This window comes from Oncorhynchus kisutch, unplaced genomic scaffold (genome assembly GCF_002021735.2).
Source record: "Oncorhynchus kisutch isolate 150728-3 unplaced genomic scaffold, Okis_V2 scaffold1091, whole genome shotgun sequence".
NCBI lineage: Eukaryota > Metazoa > Chordata > Actinopteri > Salmoniformes > Salmonidae > Oncorhynchus > Oncorhynchus kisutch.
In genome coordinates this window covers 69,352-85,997 of record NW_022263036.1, presented here as the reverse complement: position 1 = coordinate 85,997, position 16,646 = coordinate 69,352, and the positions used below count along the sequence as shown (strand labels likewise).

The 16,646-nt window shown below is 43.6% G+C and overlaps 1 pseudogene; it reads right to left on the bottom strand.

Moving 5' to 3' along the window:
- Positions 1-220: 220 nt before the first annotated feature.
- On the bottom strand, positions 221-2,052 carry LOC116364478 (E3 ubiquitin-protein ligase TRIM63 pseudogene; annotated as a pseudogene).
- Positions 2,053-16,646: the final 14,594 nt, after the last annotated feature.

Sequence of the window (16,646 nt, the reverse complement as noted above, 5' to 3'; positions counted from 1 at the left end):
ACCCCCACCAATCCTCTACCCACCCTGCTACACTGATCTATTCCAGACCTTTAAGGCCCTTCACCACCTCTCCCATTCTAGCCCTGTAAAAATAGACCATATTTTTCACTAGCAAGAACACTAAGTAAGGCTACGGTCTAAATTGATGAGCCATGTAAATGTGTAGGTCTAAATAAAGCCCTGTCGGTGAGGTGTGTGGGATATTGACAGGACGAGAAAAGTATTTCACAACACTTTATTTCTTTAAACTGTCAATTACATTAGAAAAATTACAGTTGTGTTAAAAAAAAACACCAAGTGAATTAAGTGCATTTTGCAGCAATTCAAGTTTTCAATAGTTTGACAGACAACGATATATTATACACAACATGAATAATGCTTTGCTATATTTTTCATTTTTCTTTTTTCAATCTAGTCTAGACTTGAGCCATGTACATTATGTGAAAAGAGTTCAAGTGTAAACGTAATTATTTCCATGAGATATCTATTTCAGTAGATATCAAAAAACAGTACAGTATAAACACGTAGAAATACAAAAGTATAAAAAAAAGAATAAGTCTAAACAAAATGTTGCGTTTTGTTAGTGAAAAAAAACTACTTTTCAGAATTGCACTTTCCACCTTGGCTCTAAATTGTGTATTCACCACAGTGAATATCCTAGTTATAACTAGTTGATAAATAACTAGTTACTCTTTCTAAAAAGCAGCTTGTTCATCAAACCAATCCTTATCTCTTAGCCCAAACCTCTCCTCAACTGCAATAATACAGTACTTCTAATACAGTCTTGAGTTAGAGTTTTTACTATTCTTCCTCCTCTTCTTCTTCCTCCTCCCCTTCTTCTTCCTCTGTCACCACATCATCATCATCATCATCCCCCAGTCCAAAGCCCATTTGGTACAAGATGACCTCCACGTCTTCTGTGCACAGTGTAAGGTGCTCCATGTTCTCGAACCCAGGCTCGGGCCTCTCTAAGTTGGAGCCTTTAGCTGCCTCTTTGGCCTGTGCGATGAGCTCCTTCCCACTAATCAGGAACTCGGCTGCATTGCCCTTCTCCATGGTCTGGGCCGCCTTCTCCTTTAGGTTGATACTAGCCTGGAGCTGCTCCGTGTACCTCTCCACCAGGGACCTCAGCAACCCCAGCTTCCTCTCCTCCTCCTGGGTGATCTTTTCCAGGAGCTGGCCCTTACGTTCCTCCAGGATGGCGTAGAGCAAGTCGAAGTTCTCCCCCAGACGTCTCTTCTGAAGCTGGCTGTTCTCCTCGATGCTCTTGCATGTGTCCTCCATCTGAGCCATCACGGCCTGGACACAGCTGTTACCCGCCGCAAGGAGATCTACAGCGTTCCGCAGCTCGGCCTTCTGGGTATCGTAGATGCTCTGCAGGGGTGACACCTCACAGTCCTTGTGCTGGCCGAACACTTTGCACATGGAGCAGGTGGGCGTCTGGCAGGTCACACAGTAAATATTGATGCGCTCGTCCTCATGCTCCGTACACATGGGCTCCTTGGTGTCTTTGTCCTTCAGCGGTGGGTCTGCAACGTTACTTCCTACTTCTCCGCCTCCGCTCTCCGGCTGCTGCTTGTAGATATCAATGATGTTCTCCACTAGCAGGTTCCTCTGCAGGCCGTAGACGCCGTGGCGGTCCAGGACGACCTCGAAGCGGCAGGTGGGGCAGCGGAAGATTCCCCCGGAGTAGTGGTAAGGGTTGCGGGAGTCGTAGAGGTCGCTGGCGCAGCCGCGGCACAGGTTGTGTTGGCAGGGCAGGATGACTACGGGCTTCTGGAACATCTCCAGGCAGATGGGGCAGCTCAGCTGGCTCTCCAGGCTCTCCCTGGGGCTGGGCTGGTGCGTCACCTGGCCGGTCTGGATATCCATGTCTGGATAGAGGTGTTTCTCTGTTCTCACAAGGTATAAGTCCTTAAAGTTCTGAGTGGGAGGCCTAGGCGCTTTGTCTTAGGTGGTGTGGCTCTTTCTCTGTCTGTCTCTCCTTCTATTGCAGTCTGGTATCGTGACTGCTTTCTCCACTTGGTTTATTTTGATCTAGCCACTCTCCGGCCACAGCTGACAATTTATACTGCTGGGCTGGAGGTGACACCCGAGCCTCCACGCGGTCTGAGGCACGGGTCCCACCCTTTGCTTGTTTGCAAGGCTCAATTCTGAGATAATTAACCCCTTCTGGCCCCGTCACATGTCATACTTAGCAACACCCCCCGTCCCGCCCTCCCCTCTCTCTCTTTCTGTGGGAGGGGCTAAATCAAATAGACAACTGGCCAAACACCACACCACAAGATACGATTAGGGTCGTTCACATCTGTTTACATCTTTGATTGACCCCTTTCGGCCTCTGCAGAAATAGGTCACACATAATGCATATGCCTTCTCATAGCCAGACATTAGGTATGTTAAAAATTCATCTCTCGTGGACAGACTACGTAAACATAAAATAAGCATCTGACCAAATTATGCAAGATTTTAGTAATAACATAAACATGTCCACATTCTGGCGTTATGCAGAGAAATTGTAAACATGCTGGTTTCCTTGAAGATGCTCCAGCAGACTGTAAATCTAATCCACGGCTGACAGAAAGAAATGCAGATTTGACAGAGTAAACAACGTAGAAATAGAATGAACACAAGTTGTAGAATCCACATAGTTTGTAATAGAGCAGGTAGAATGTGCCATATTGCTCTACTATATGTCTACAGAGAAGAGTGACTGAGCTGGTAGTACACACTATAGAAATAGAATGTCATGTCTTATCCTCTGCCAGGTTCCCCTCCCCCTCTTCCTTTACCCTGTACCCCTGCATAGCCTAAAAGACAGACTGTGTGTGTGTGTTGCACAACTCTGGAAAGTTTGGGGGTTGTAAACATTAAGTTATGTGCCCTCATCAACACCCCAGCAGGACACGGTCGACCCAGTCCGGGCGATCACAGCAGCTTGTGCAACACTGTCCACATCACACACCACAACAAAGAACATCCATGGTACTCATTGAGCCGCTCTGAAAACCAGCAACAACAAAATAACAGGTGCTGTACACAGGGGGGTGTACTCATGCACATGGGCTTGGTTGCAGGGGTGGCATCCCAAACATTTCCACCGTGGAGGGTTGTTGTGTCAGGTCGTGACACGTTGGAGGTGTAGGGGGACATTAGCCACGTGGGTGTAATCATGTCAACATGCTGGATATGGCTTAGAGAAGAAGATGGGGCCGATCGTCTGTAGTTTAGGACAGACACACAGTATACTGACTGTCATCTCTACCTGCACTGTTTCACAGGTACTGTAGTTTAGGACAGACACACAGTATACTGACGGTCATCTCTATCTGCACTGGTTCACAGGTACTGTAGTTTAGTTCACCTGTAGCCCAGATAGTTCACCTGTAGCCCAGATAGTTCACCTGTAGCCCAGATAGTTCACCTGTAGCCCAGATAGCTCACCTGTAGCCCAGATAGTTCACCTGTAGCCCAGATAGTCCACCTGTAGCCCAGATAGCTAACCTGTAGCCCAGATAGCTCACCTGTAGCCCAGATAGCTCACCTGTAGCCCAGATAGTTCACCTGTAGCCCAGATAGTTCACCTGTAGCCCAGATAGTTCACCTGTAGCCCAGATAGCTCACCTGTAGCCCAGATAGCTCACCTGTAGCCCAGATAGTTCACCTGTAGCCCAGATAGTTCACCTGTAGCCCAGATAGTTCACCTGTAGCCCAGATAGCTCAACTGTAGCCCAGATAGCTCACCTGTAGCCCAGATAGCTAACCTGTAGCCCAGATAGCTCACCTGTAGCCCAGATAGCTCACCTGTAGCCCAGATAGACCACCTGTAGCCCAGATAGCTCACCTGTAGCCCAGATAGCTCACCTGTAGCCCAGATAGCTCACCTGTAGCCCAGATAGTTCACCTGTAGCCCAGATAGCTCACCTGTAGCCCAGATAGTTCACCTGTAGCCCAGATAGCTCACCTGTAGCCAAGATAGTTCACCTGTAGCCCAGATAGCTCACCTGTAGCCCAGATAGCTCACCTGTGGATGCTGTGCCGGATATCACACCTTCATTATTATCTTGTGTGTAATGATATCATCACTGAATGGTGCTTTCTAGTACACAACATTTGATTTTGAATCATGAATAGATCATCCATCCTTTCATCTGTTCACCCCAGAAAACACTCATAAAATATACATTCACAATTTGAGTATATCAACAGCCATGTAACTGACCACTCCAGCATCCCTAGAGTACCACAACAAACGCATGAGGTTGTGGTGATGCAAGACTTCTCTGAACCTGCCTGTCCCAGCCCTTCCAGTAATGTTGAGAGACAGAGTCATGTGCTGCCTGGTCCTGCAGTGGGTGGTGCTATGGGACAGGTAGAAGTGAGCAGACAGGGTAGACAGTGTACTTCAGAGAGAGATATACATGTGTGGTTCCAGGAGACCAGTGGCGGGGTGAAGGGTCACACTCCTCAAAATGTCAGCAGGTGCATCACAGGCCAAGGCCACTGGCACCAGTGGATGAGGGAGGGAGGAGCTACGGGAGGACGTGCTCATTGTAATGGCTGGAATGGAATACATGGAACGGTATCAAACACATCAAAAGTTTGGAAACCACATGCTTGACTCCATTCCATTTATTCCATTCTATCCATTACAATGAGTCTGTCCTCCTATAGCTCCTCCCACCAGCCTCCACTGACTGGCACTAATAATGAAACCCTAGCCTGGAATCCAAACGTATATGCATGAATCATAGCAAACTCCAGGCTAGACCGAGAATGTGGTTATGTAATATGCATGTTGTTGTTGTTTGTGTTTGTTGATTTTCTGTTTCTTGTTGATCACTTTATCACTGAATTCTATTTGTTTCATCTGGGAACCCAGGACCAACTGTTGAATGTGGTGGACAACTACTCGATTAGTTGACAGTTGCTTTAACAGTGTGTCATGAGAGCCGTATGTACATATTGCTAACTCTTCTATGACATCATCAGTGTGTACCGGGTTACCAAGGTAAATAGCCAGTCATGAAACGAACCACTAGATGGCGAACCTTACCATTTATTTATCTGATGAGACAAGTTGTAGCATTGACCGCCTTACTGGCATGATGCGTGACTGGGTTTGAGAGACTGACTACTCTTTTCCACACAGACATGTGCACAAACACAGACAGATGCAGACACATACACAAACACACCCTTAAATGTCAGTTGTTTGGAAACTAAATGAATTTGTTTCCCCCCTATGGCACAATGACATATCCAATGAGACTGAGTAAACTGAGAGAATGTTTGTGTTCTTGTGACAATCAAAGATAAACAATCAAATGTATGTTTCCTCTGTGGTGCCACTCAGATACATATCAGCTGTCCCATCGCCGTGTCAGAGCCCTGCCAAAATGAATGATCCATTGTGCTGTTGTGTATGGAAACACAATGATGGGGACTGACGTGGGGAGGTTAAGTGGCTGAAGGAGGCCTAGGACCTACTGGTGGAGGATCTTAATTTGATCACATTTTTGTTTTGAGAATTTTCCTGTACAGAAGGAAATGCAAACCTATAGTGTATTTTGAGGTTTGAAAAAGATTCTAAAGTTTGTGATTTCCACTTTAAAATGTCAGACTTGATTCGCCCTCATGAAAAATGTATCAGCCCCTACAAAGAATGTCCATTAATTGTAATTCACATAATAATTCACATTTCCTGTTGAGGCAAGATCATTTTCCTGCTGTAGCAAACTGGATCAAATTAAGATCCTAGGCCACAGCCCAGGCACAGGACTGCCAATATGGGCAGGAACAGGATCCTAGGCCACAGCCCAGGCACAGGACTGCCAATATGGGCAGGAACAGGAAGTAGGCAGCAGGAAAGGTCAGCCTTAGCCCGCCATCTTGTTTAAACACCCTTTCTGTCTCTGAGACTGTGTTTAATTCCCTGGAAATCAAGGTCCACTTTGAGACATTATGCCATTCTGAGGGTCCTACCCTGTTTTGTTCTGTTCAGCTCTGTTCTCAGTGGTTTTCCCACGGTCAATTAATATACATGTCAGAATGTTTCCATTTTGGTTTTATAATGGGATATAGGGAGAGAGAAGAGGAGAACATCAACGTTGCCACTCATCAAGAGAAATAGAAGTGATTGAAACGTGGAAACTTGGGCCCTTGTCCACAAACCATCTCAGAGTGCTGATCTAGGATCAGTTTAGCCTTTTAGATCATAATGAATAATATTATATGGACACTTTGTGTATACGGCCCTGACAGTAGACTGCCCTTTCACCAAAGTCCTTCTACCGACTGTGTTTCATTTAGATTTATTTCACCTTTATTTAACAAGGTACGCCAGTTGAGAACAAGTTCGCATTTACAACTGCGACCTGGCGTGTGTGTGTGTGTGTGTGTCTGTGTGTGTGTGTGTGTATGTGTGTGTGTGTATGTGTGTGTGTGTGTGTGTGTGTGTGTATGTGTGTGTGTGTATGTGTGTGTGTGTGTGTGTGTGTATGTGTGTGTGTGTGTGTGTGTGTGTGTGTGTGTGTGTGTGTGTGTGTGTGTGTGTGTGTGTGTCTGTGTGTGTCTGTGTGTGTGTGTGTGTGTCTGTGTGTGTGTGTGTGTATTGTGTGGTAGAGGACAATGCAGGGATGTGATCTTACTGTGGCCATTCCCACAGACCATGGTCATGGAGAGAAGAGGGCTAAAGTCTTATCTCTCTGTTCTCACACCAGTCAGGCTAAAGGTCAGCTTCCTTCTCTAGCCTGACCTTTCTCTCTTGCCTTTGGACAAATGTACATGTTATGTTATTTTAACATGGCTTTGGTGTTCATTTATCAAATTGGTATGACATTCATGATGGAGGGTGGATGGAGTGTGTATTTGGCAGTACTAAAATCTTACGTCATTACGAAGATCATTTAAAAAATAATTTTTAGATGCTATCTTGATACCCAACAGACGTAGCAACAGAGTGTTATTTGTTGTTGCGTTACTTATTGAGAAATGGTTGTTTTATTTCCCAGAGAAGACACAACATACTGTAGAATCTTGTCACAGCAGTTACTCTTTCAGATGTCTTCAAACAGAAGGGTTTGTTTCCATGGAATATTACACTACAGCTCCCATTTCAGCTGAAGTCAGTTGAATCATGAATCTCCCAAATAAATGTGTATATTCATTAGACAGTTAAAAGACACATAGTTGACTCCCAACCCAACAGGGGTTAAGGAGGCTCCAATTAGTAGTGATCTCTCTACCAACCTTCATGGCTCAGTAATCCCTTCAGAAGGAATACGGTGGTTCTTGTACCTCAATCCTGACGAGTTTCATGTTTGCAGGACTCACACTTGAATCATAAAAAGCTTCTGGACTATTGAAGATGACTTTCAGTTCTGTCTGCTTGAAAATGTCCTTTGGGCATTACATAACGCTCATGACACAATGTTAGGTCACAAGTTCACAACCCTCCAAGGTCTTTGAGGGAGCCCCTATCTAATCTTTTCAGCAACATCCTTTATTTACTAGACTAGCTGTCAAAATAAACAGGTTTTTTTTATTCAGTGGTGGTTTGTTTCCAGGTTAAACACTTCTAGAGCATTGAAGTTGGCTCTAAAAAATACTGAACATGAAGGAGTACTCCCAGTCCAGCCTGGTCTCATAAACTAGACGTAACATAGTAAACACTCAAAATTGATGTGTTACGTTTGATATGGTTACATAAGACAGAAGGTTACTTAAGAAGGCTAAAGGCTAAAACAAAAGTAGGGTGGTTGGTCAGGGTGAATAGGTAGGCATATTACGCGAACATCTAGAAACCCAGAGGTTGCGTGTTCAAATCTGATCTCGGTTGAGATTAGCTAACTTTAGCTAATTAGCAACTTTGCAACAACTTACTACTTTTTAGCTACTTTGCAACTACTTAGCATGTTAGCTAACCCTTCCCCTAACCCTAACCTTAACGCTTAACCTAACTCCTGACCTTAACCCTAACCCTAACTCTTAGCCTAGCTAATGTTAGCCACCTAGCTAACGTTAGCCACCTAGCTAACGTTAGGCCACCTAGCTAACGTTAGGCCACCTAGTTAACGTTAGCCACCTAGCTAACGTTAGGCCACCTAGCTAACGTTAGCCACCTAGCCTCCTAATGTGACGTGGTAAGGTTAGACCCAGGTGCAAAGAGTCCAGATGAGTAATCAGTATTTAAGGATAAACATAATATTTCACAGTACACTGGAAAGGGGAAAAAAGCAAACACTAAGTCTCGAAAACTCACTCAGGAAACATTTCAAGCTTCTGCAAAGGACAACAGAAAACACAGGGAATTCATAATGAGTCAATTGGACACACCTGAGTGGCGTTAATGTCTCTAGGACGGTCTCTGCCATCCTCTGGTGACAGGTGGAACCATGAGCCCTAATTAATGTTAGCCACAACACATTGGAATTCATAACATATCATATGAATTGTAAAAGTAACAGATCATACAAAATGGATGATGGACAGTCACAAATAAGTGACTGGATTTACATTTACTATGTTATGTCTACCCCTGAGTCCAGGTTGCCCAGTCCAGCTATTATTCCCATGCCCCTACTCTGCCTGCCTGCCTGCCTGGCTGGGCGGAAGGCGTGAGAATGTGGTTGCCTAGTAGTGTCATTGTTTACTGTGCCAGCCCCAGCGTGTGAGCCCTCACCCCTGCTTGTGAGGCCCTGGCCCACACTGTGCCCGCCTGGAGCCACTGGCGTCCCCTCAGTCCCCGGGAATGGAGTTTCCATCCAGGGGCCTCCCTGGCGCCAGAGTGATGCCAGCCTAGATCTCTCAACTTTGATTGAGGACTCAACCATGGTTTTACCAGGCTCTCACTGGGATTTTTATTGTGTTAATTTATTGTGTGTAAGTTTACAGCGTCATTCATCCCCATGCCTGTCCTCTTTCTCCCTTCTTTTTATTTTGATACACAGACAAATATATATAGACCATAATGGCATGTCCATCGCACTCCAGAAACAGCGTTGATCCATTTAGAGATGAAAGGATGTTTGGCTTAATAGATAGAGCTCACTGGTACTTCCTCCTCTCACATACTGCTGTGTCGCCTGGCCCTAAGCTGCTGTCTCTGTTTGAGTCTGTATACCTCAGACGGCTCTGTAGCTTCAAGTGTTTAAGTCAGAGGGCCTCTTTAAAAAAAAAAAAAAATCTGTTCAGATTGTGGGATCTCCTCCTATAAGCATCCTAGGGGCCTTGAGAACAAAACACCATCTGAAAAGATACTGCAGGATTTTCTTCTCCAGCCTTTAAAAACAGAAGACTATTGTATTGTTGAAGATTTTCCATATGACATGTTTTGGAAAGTAGGTAAAGAAACCGTCCGAGTCACACAGAACATGATGTGTGGAGGCGGTCTGACTATAAATGATTTTGTGCCTTAACATCCATCAGGCAGAGTCACACAGAACATGATGTGTGGAGGCAGTTTGACTATAAATGATTTTGTGCCTTAACATCCATCAGGCAGAGTCACACAGAACATGATGTGTGGAGGCAGTTTGACTATAAATGATTTTGTGCCTTAACGTCCACCAGGCAGAGTCACACAGAACATGATGTGTGGAGGCGGTTTGACTATAAATGATTTTGTGCCTTAACGTCCATCAGGCAGAGTCACACAGAACATGATGTGGGGAGGCAGTTTGACTATAAATGATTTTGTGCCTTAACGTCCATCAGGCAGAGTCACACAGAACATGATGTGTGGAGGCAGTTTGACTATAAATGATTTTGTGCCTTAACGTCCACCAGGCAGAGTCACACAGAACATGATGTGTGGAGGCGGTTTGACTATAAATGATTTTGTGCCTTAACGTCCATCAGGCAGAGTCACACAGAACATGATGTGGGGAGGCAGTTTGACTATAAATGATTTTGTGCCTTAACGTCCATCAGGCAGAGTCACACAGAACATGATGTGTGGGGGCAGTTTGACTATAAATGATTTTGTGCCTTAACATCCATCAGGCAGAGTCACACAGAACATGATGTGTGGAGGCGGTTTGACTATAAATGATTTTGTGCCTTAACATCCATCAGGCAGAGTCACACAGAACATGATGTGTGGAGGCGGTTTGACTATAAATGATTTTGTGCCTTAACGTCCACCAGGCAGAGTCACACAGGATCCACCGCTGGGCACACAAGAGATTAGACAATCATGCTGTATCCTCGACTAATGGAATTAATGCTCAAACATGTTGAACTGGTAAATCAAAGGGATATTTGCGTCTGTCCGCCATGTTGCCTGTTCTCATGGGGCTCCTCTCTTTTCTCAGCGGTGATGCTGAAAGACGGGTGGGTTTTGGGTAATATACTGAAGCAGATAGTACACAGAGCAAAGAAGATCAGCACTGACTGACTGACTGACTGACTGACTGACTGACTGACTGACTGACTGAGTGACTGGCTGACTGACTGACTGACTGACTGACTGACTGGCTGACTGACTGACTGAGTGACTGACTGGCTGACTGAGTGACTGACTGGCTGACTGGCTGACTGGCTGACTGAGTGAGTGAGTGAGTGACTGACTGACTGACTGACTGAGTGAGTGACTGGCTGACTGAGTGACTGAGTGACTGACTGGCTGACTGACTGGCTGACTGGCTGACTGAGTGACTGACTGACTGACTGGCTGACAGAAAATCTGGTTGCTGACCATTGAGGAAGTCACATTATTTATTTTGGTGGCCACAGTGTTTGGGTTTACGGAGTAATAATGTCCTCAGTTGAGACTCTTCTCTGAGATTTATAATGATGGATTGGTACAACAAAGTATTTTACAATGTTTGACCGGATGTTGATGTAATCTAAAAGTGTCTGTTACTGGCAACATTTAGGGAGAGGAATTTCAACCCGAGAGAAAAATAGTTCCTTCTGGTTATTTATATATTGTATGTTTTTTATTTAACCGAATTAATGTTAATTGACATATTCTAAACATATAGACAAAACCTAATTTAGTAAGATGATCTGTGTGTCTTTGGATAAGCTAAAATGGGTCAGTGTCTCTCCAACTGACCTAACCATATTTTCCCATGAACTTTCTAAAAGACATTAGCAAATCTCCCTCAGAGGGACAGCTGTAGGATGTGATATATGTTGAAAAGCAGTGAAATGACCCTGCCTGAATGCTAGTGTATAACCTCCATGCTGCTTACCCAGGTCACATCTCTCCCTGATTAGATCAGATCAGGGAAGAAATATACACTGAGACCAAGTCAGTTCTCTGATAGAGTCTGGAGCATGGCCAATGTGTTGAAACGCAGGTCAAAACACAGGTTATATATTATACGGTCTAGGGTCAAAACACAGGTTATATATTATACGGTGTATGGTCAAAACACAGGTTATATATTATACGGTGTATGGTCAAAACACAGGTTATATATTATACGGTCTATTGTCAAAACACAGGTTATATATTATACGGTGTATGATCAAAACACAGGTTATATATTATACGGTGTATGATCAAAACACAGGTTATATATTATACGGTGTATGATCAAAACACAGGTTATATATTATACGGTGTATGATCAAAACACAGGTTATATATTATACGGTGTATGGTCAAAACACAGGTTATATATTATACGGTGTATGATCAAAACACAGGTTATATATTATACGGTGTATGGTCAAAACACAGGTTATATATTATATGGTCTATGGTCAAAACACAGGTTATATATTATACGGTGTATGATCAAAACACAGGTTATATATTATACGGTGTATGATCAAAACACAGGTTATATATTATACGGTGTATGATCAAAACACAGGTTATATATTATACGGTGTATGGTCAAAACACAGGTTATATATTATACGGTGTATGATCAAAACACAGGTTATATATTATACGGTGTATGATCAAAACACAGGTTATATATTATACGGTGTATGGTCAAAACACAGGTTATATATTATACGGTGTATGATCAAAACACAGGTTATATATTATACGGTGTATGGTCAAAACACAGGTTATATATTATACGGTGTATGATCAAAACACAGGTTATATATTATACGGTGTATGGTCAAAACACAGGTTATATATTATACGGTCTATGGTCAAAACACAGGTTATATATTATACGGTGTATGATCAAAACACAGGTTATATATTATACGGTGTATGATCAAAACACAGGTTATATATTATACGGTGTATGATCAAAACACAGGTTATATATTATACGGTGTATGGTCAAAACACAGGTTATATATTATACGGTGTATGATCAAAACACAGGTTATATATTATACGGTGTATGATCAAAACACAGGTTATATATTATACGGTGTATGGTCAAAACACAGGTTATATATTATACGGTGTATGATCAAAACACAGGTTATATATTATACGGTGTATGATCAAAACACAGGTTATATATTATACGGTGTATGATCAAAACACAGGTTATATATTATACGGTGTATGATCAAAACACAGGTTATATATTATACGGTGTATGATCAAAACACAGGTTATATATTATACGGTGTATGATCAAAACACAGGTTATATATTATACGGTGTATGATCAAAACAGGAACCTCATATTTAGATAATGTTTGGTTATTATTTATTTCTCCACTTTAGCTGAAGTTAGTAGGCTATATTGGTTTGATTTATTTGACTATGTTATTTCTGTCCTCTGGCCTCCAGTGGGGAGACAGTGGCATTCTGACTTATTGTTTTGCCTTGTTGTTGCCAAGGGGGACCTCATACTGGTACTGAAATATATTAGCCCAAGTATCTTCTTTTCATTTCTAAAACGTATCTCCGTCACTCTGTAGTTCATCTGGGGAGATCAAAGATGGAGACAAGATGTCTGCGCCCTTCCTCCCTCTCTCTCTCTGTCTCTCTCTCTCTCTCTGTCTCTCTCTCTCTCTCTCTCTCTCTCTCTCTCTCTCTCTCTCTCTCTCTCTCTCTCTCTCTCTCTGTCTCTCTCTCTCTCTCTCTCTCTCTCTCTCTCCCTCTCTCTCTCTCTCTCTTCCCTCTCTCTCTCTCTCTCTCTCTCTCCCTCTCTCTCTCTCCCTCTCTCTCTTCCCTCTCTCTCTCTCTCTCTCTCTGTCTCTCTCTCCCTCTCTCTCTCTCTCTCTTCCCTCTCTCTCTCTCTCTCTCTCTCTCTCTCTCTCTCTCTCTCTCCCTCTCTCTCTCTCCCTCTCTCTCTTCCCTCTCTCTCTCTCTCTCTCTCTCTGTCTCTCTCTCTCCCTCTCAATTCAATTCAAGTCAAGGGCTTTATTGGCATGGGAAACATGTGTTAACATTGCCAAAGCAAGTGAGGTAGATAATATATCAAGTGAATATATAAAGTGAAATAAACAATAAAAATTAACAGTAAACATTACACATACAGAAGTTTCAAAACAATAAAGACATTACAAATGTCATATTATATATATACAGTGTTTTAACAAAAAAGATAAAATAAATAAGCATAAATATGGGTTGTATTTACAATGGTGTGTGTTCTTCACTGGTTGCCCTTTTCTCGTGGCAACAGGTCACAAATCTTGCTGCTGTGATGGCACACTGTGGAATTTCACCGAGTAGATATGGGAGTTTATCAAAATTGGATTTGTTTTCGAATTCTTTGGGGATCTGTGTAATCTGAGGGAAATATGTCTCTCTAATATGGTCATACATTGGGCAGGAGGTTAGGAAGTGCAGCTCAGTTTCCACCTCATTTTGTGGGCAGTGAGCATATAGCCTGTCTTCTCTTGAGAGCCATGTCTGCCTACGACGGCCTTTCTCAATAGCAAGGCTATGCTCACTGAGTCTGTACATAGTCAAAGATTTCCTTAATTTTGGGTCAGTCACAGTGGTCAGGTATTCTGCCGCTGTGTACTCTCTGTGTAGGGCCAAATAGCATTCTAGTTTGCTCTGTTTTTTTGTTAATTCTTTCCAATGTGTCAAGTAATTATCTTTTTGTTTTCTCATGATTTGGTTGGGTCTAATTGTGCTGCTGTCCTGGGGCTCTGTAGGATGTGTTTGTGTTTGTGAACAGAGCCCCAGGACCAGCTTGCTTAGGGGACTCTTCTCCAGGTTCATCTCTCTGTAGGTGATGGCTTTGTTGTGGAAGGTTTGGGAATCGCTTCCTTTTAGGTGGTTATAGAATTTAACGGCTCTTTTCTGGAATTTGATAATTTGTGGGTATCGGCCTAATTCTGCTCTGCATGCATTATTTGGTGTTCTACGTTGTACACGGAGGATATTTTTGCAGAATTCTGCGTGCAGAGTCTCAATTTGGTGTTTGTCCCATTTTGTGAAGTCTTGGTGGTGAGCGGACCCCAGACCTCACAACCATAAAGGGCAATGGGCTCTATGACTGATTCAGGTATTTTTAGCCAATCCTAATTGGTATGTTGAAATGTATGTTCCTTTTGATGGCATAGAATCTCTCTCTCTCTCTCTCTCTCTCTCTCTCTCTCTCTCTCTCTCTCTCTCTTCCCTCTCTTCTCTCTCTCTAACTCTCTCTCTCTCTCTCTTCCCTCTCTTCTCTCTCTCTCTTCTCTCTCTCTAACTCTCTCTCTCTCTCTCTCTCTCTCTCTCTCTCTCTCTCTCTCTCTCTCTCTCTCTCTTCCCTCTCTTCTCTCTCTCTAACTCTCTCTCTCTCTCTCTCTTCCCTCTCTCTCTCTCTCTCTCTCTCTCTCTCTCTCTCTCTCTCTCTCTCCATGTTTCCTTAACCTCTCCTTTGTCACTGCCCTGTTGATATTTTGGATGCTTGCTAAAACCTAAGTTATTCAGAGTATGCTAAATGAATCATTGTTTTCTTACTGCAATGCTTCATTCTTCTTTTGTGAATCAGACACAATGTGTGGCCAGAAGAACATATTCAGAGAAACAGAGTGGATTGTTTTCTCCTTCTACCTGTCTGTGAAAGTTGATTTGATAGTGTGATTTTATTTTCCCTTGTCTGCAGGTTAATAACTTGACCCTCTCATCAGAAGCTGACTGGTAATGAGCCAAAAGAGTTCAGTGCTAATTGTCAGGGGTTTAAGCCGTCTTACTTTCATCTTTGATGAATCCATCGTAGGAACTCCCTTAATTGGAACGTTTTGCAGCTTCTACGGGTCACTGCAGGGTCAAACAGCAGAGTAATTAGAAGAAGAAGAAAAGAAAATGCTTCTTGAGTTGAGCACATGAACAATTGGCTTGTTTGTGTGGCATGTTTAAGCCTTTCCCAAAACGGTTGTGTATCTTGTTTTATTCCAGGCTTGTTTTTTTACAGCACAAGGAAGTGTGTGGCATGTTTAAGTGTTCCCCAATCTTATTTGAAGTTCTATGAAATTGTAACGGTTGTCTTTGGTGGAAGGAGAGGAGGACCAAAGCGCAGCGTGGTTTGTGTTCATGATATATTTTAATTAAATATCACTGGACACAGAAAACAAAAGGAGCAAGAGAAATAAATTAAAACCGACACAGTTCCGTGTGGAACAAACACTGACACGGAAAAATAATTACCCACAAAACACAGGTGGGAAAAGGCTACCTAAGTATGGTTCTCAATCAGAGACAACGATTGACAGCTGCGTCTGATTGGGAACCATACCAGGCCAAAAACATAGAAAAAAACACATAGAATGCCCACCCCAAATCACGCCCTGACCAAACCAAAATAGAGACATAAAAAAGGAACTACTGTCAGGACGTGACAGAAATGTCTGTGAAATGTGTCAGAACCACCGAAGCACTGCCCTAACCTGTCCTGTCTGGCTCCAAATGTAATTGAAAGGAAGACAGATTGACTGTGGTGGGTTTCTGTTTGGGTTGATTTTAGCCTCTGTGTGATGTGCGATAATAGGGTACCAGTGGCTTCATTAAGGAGAACAATGACTGTGAGGATGACTGTGAAGGTCCTCTCCCTTCATCTCCCTTCATCTCCCTTCCTCTCCTTCCTCTCTCTTCATCTCCTTCATCTCCATTCATCTCCCTTCCTCTCCTTCCTGTCCCTTCCTCTCTCTTCCTCTCCATCTCCTTCCTCTCCTTCCTGTCCCTTCCTCTCTCTTCCTGTCCCCTCCTCTCTCTCATCTCCCTTCATCTCCCTTCATCTCCTTCCTCTCGTTCCTCTCTCTTCGTCTCCCTTCATCTCCTTCACCTCCCTTCCTCTCTTCCTCTCTCTTCCTCTCCCTTCCTCTCCCTTCATCTCCCTTCATCTCCCTTCCTCTCCTTCCTCTCTCTTCCTCTCTCTTCCTCTCCTTTCCTCTCCCTTCCTCTCCTCCTCTCCTTCCTCTCCTTCCTCTCCCTTCCTCTCCTTCCTCTCCTTCCTCTCCTTCCTGCCCCTTCCTCTCTATTTCTCTCTCTTCCTCTCTCTTCCTCTCCTTCATCTCCCTTCCTCTCCTTCCTCTCTCTTCATCTCCCTTCATCTCCATTCATCTCCCTTCCTCTCCTCCGCTGTCCCTCCTCTCCTTCCTCTCCATCTCCTCCCTCTCCTTCCTGTCCCTTCCTCTCTCTCTTGTCCCTCCTCTCTCTTCATCTCCCTTCATCTCCCTTCATCTCCTTCCTCTCGTTCCTCTCTCTTCGTCTCCCTTCATCTCCCTTCATCTCCCTTCCTCTCCTTCCTCTCTCTTCCTCTCCCTTC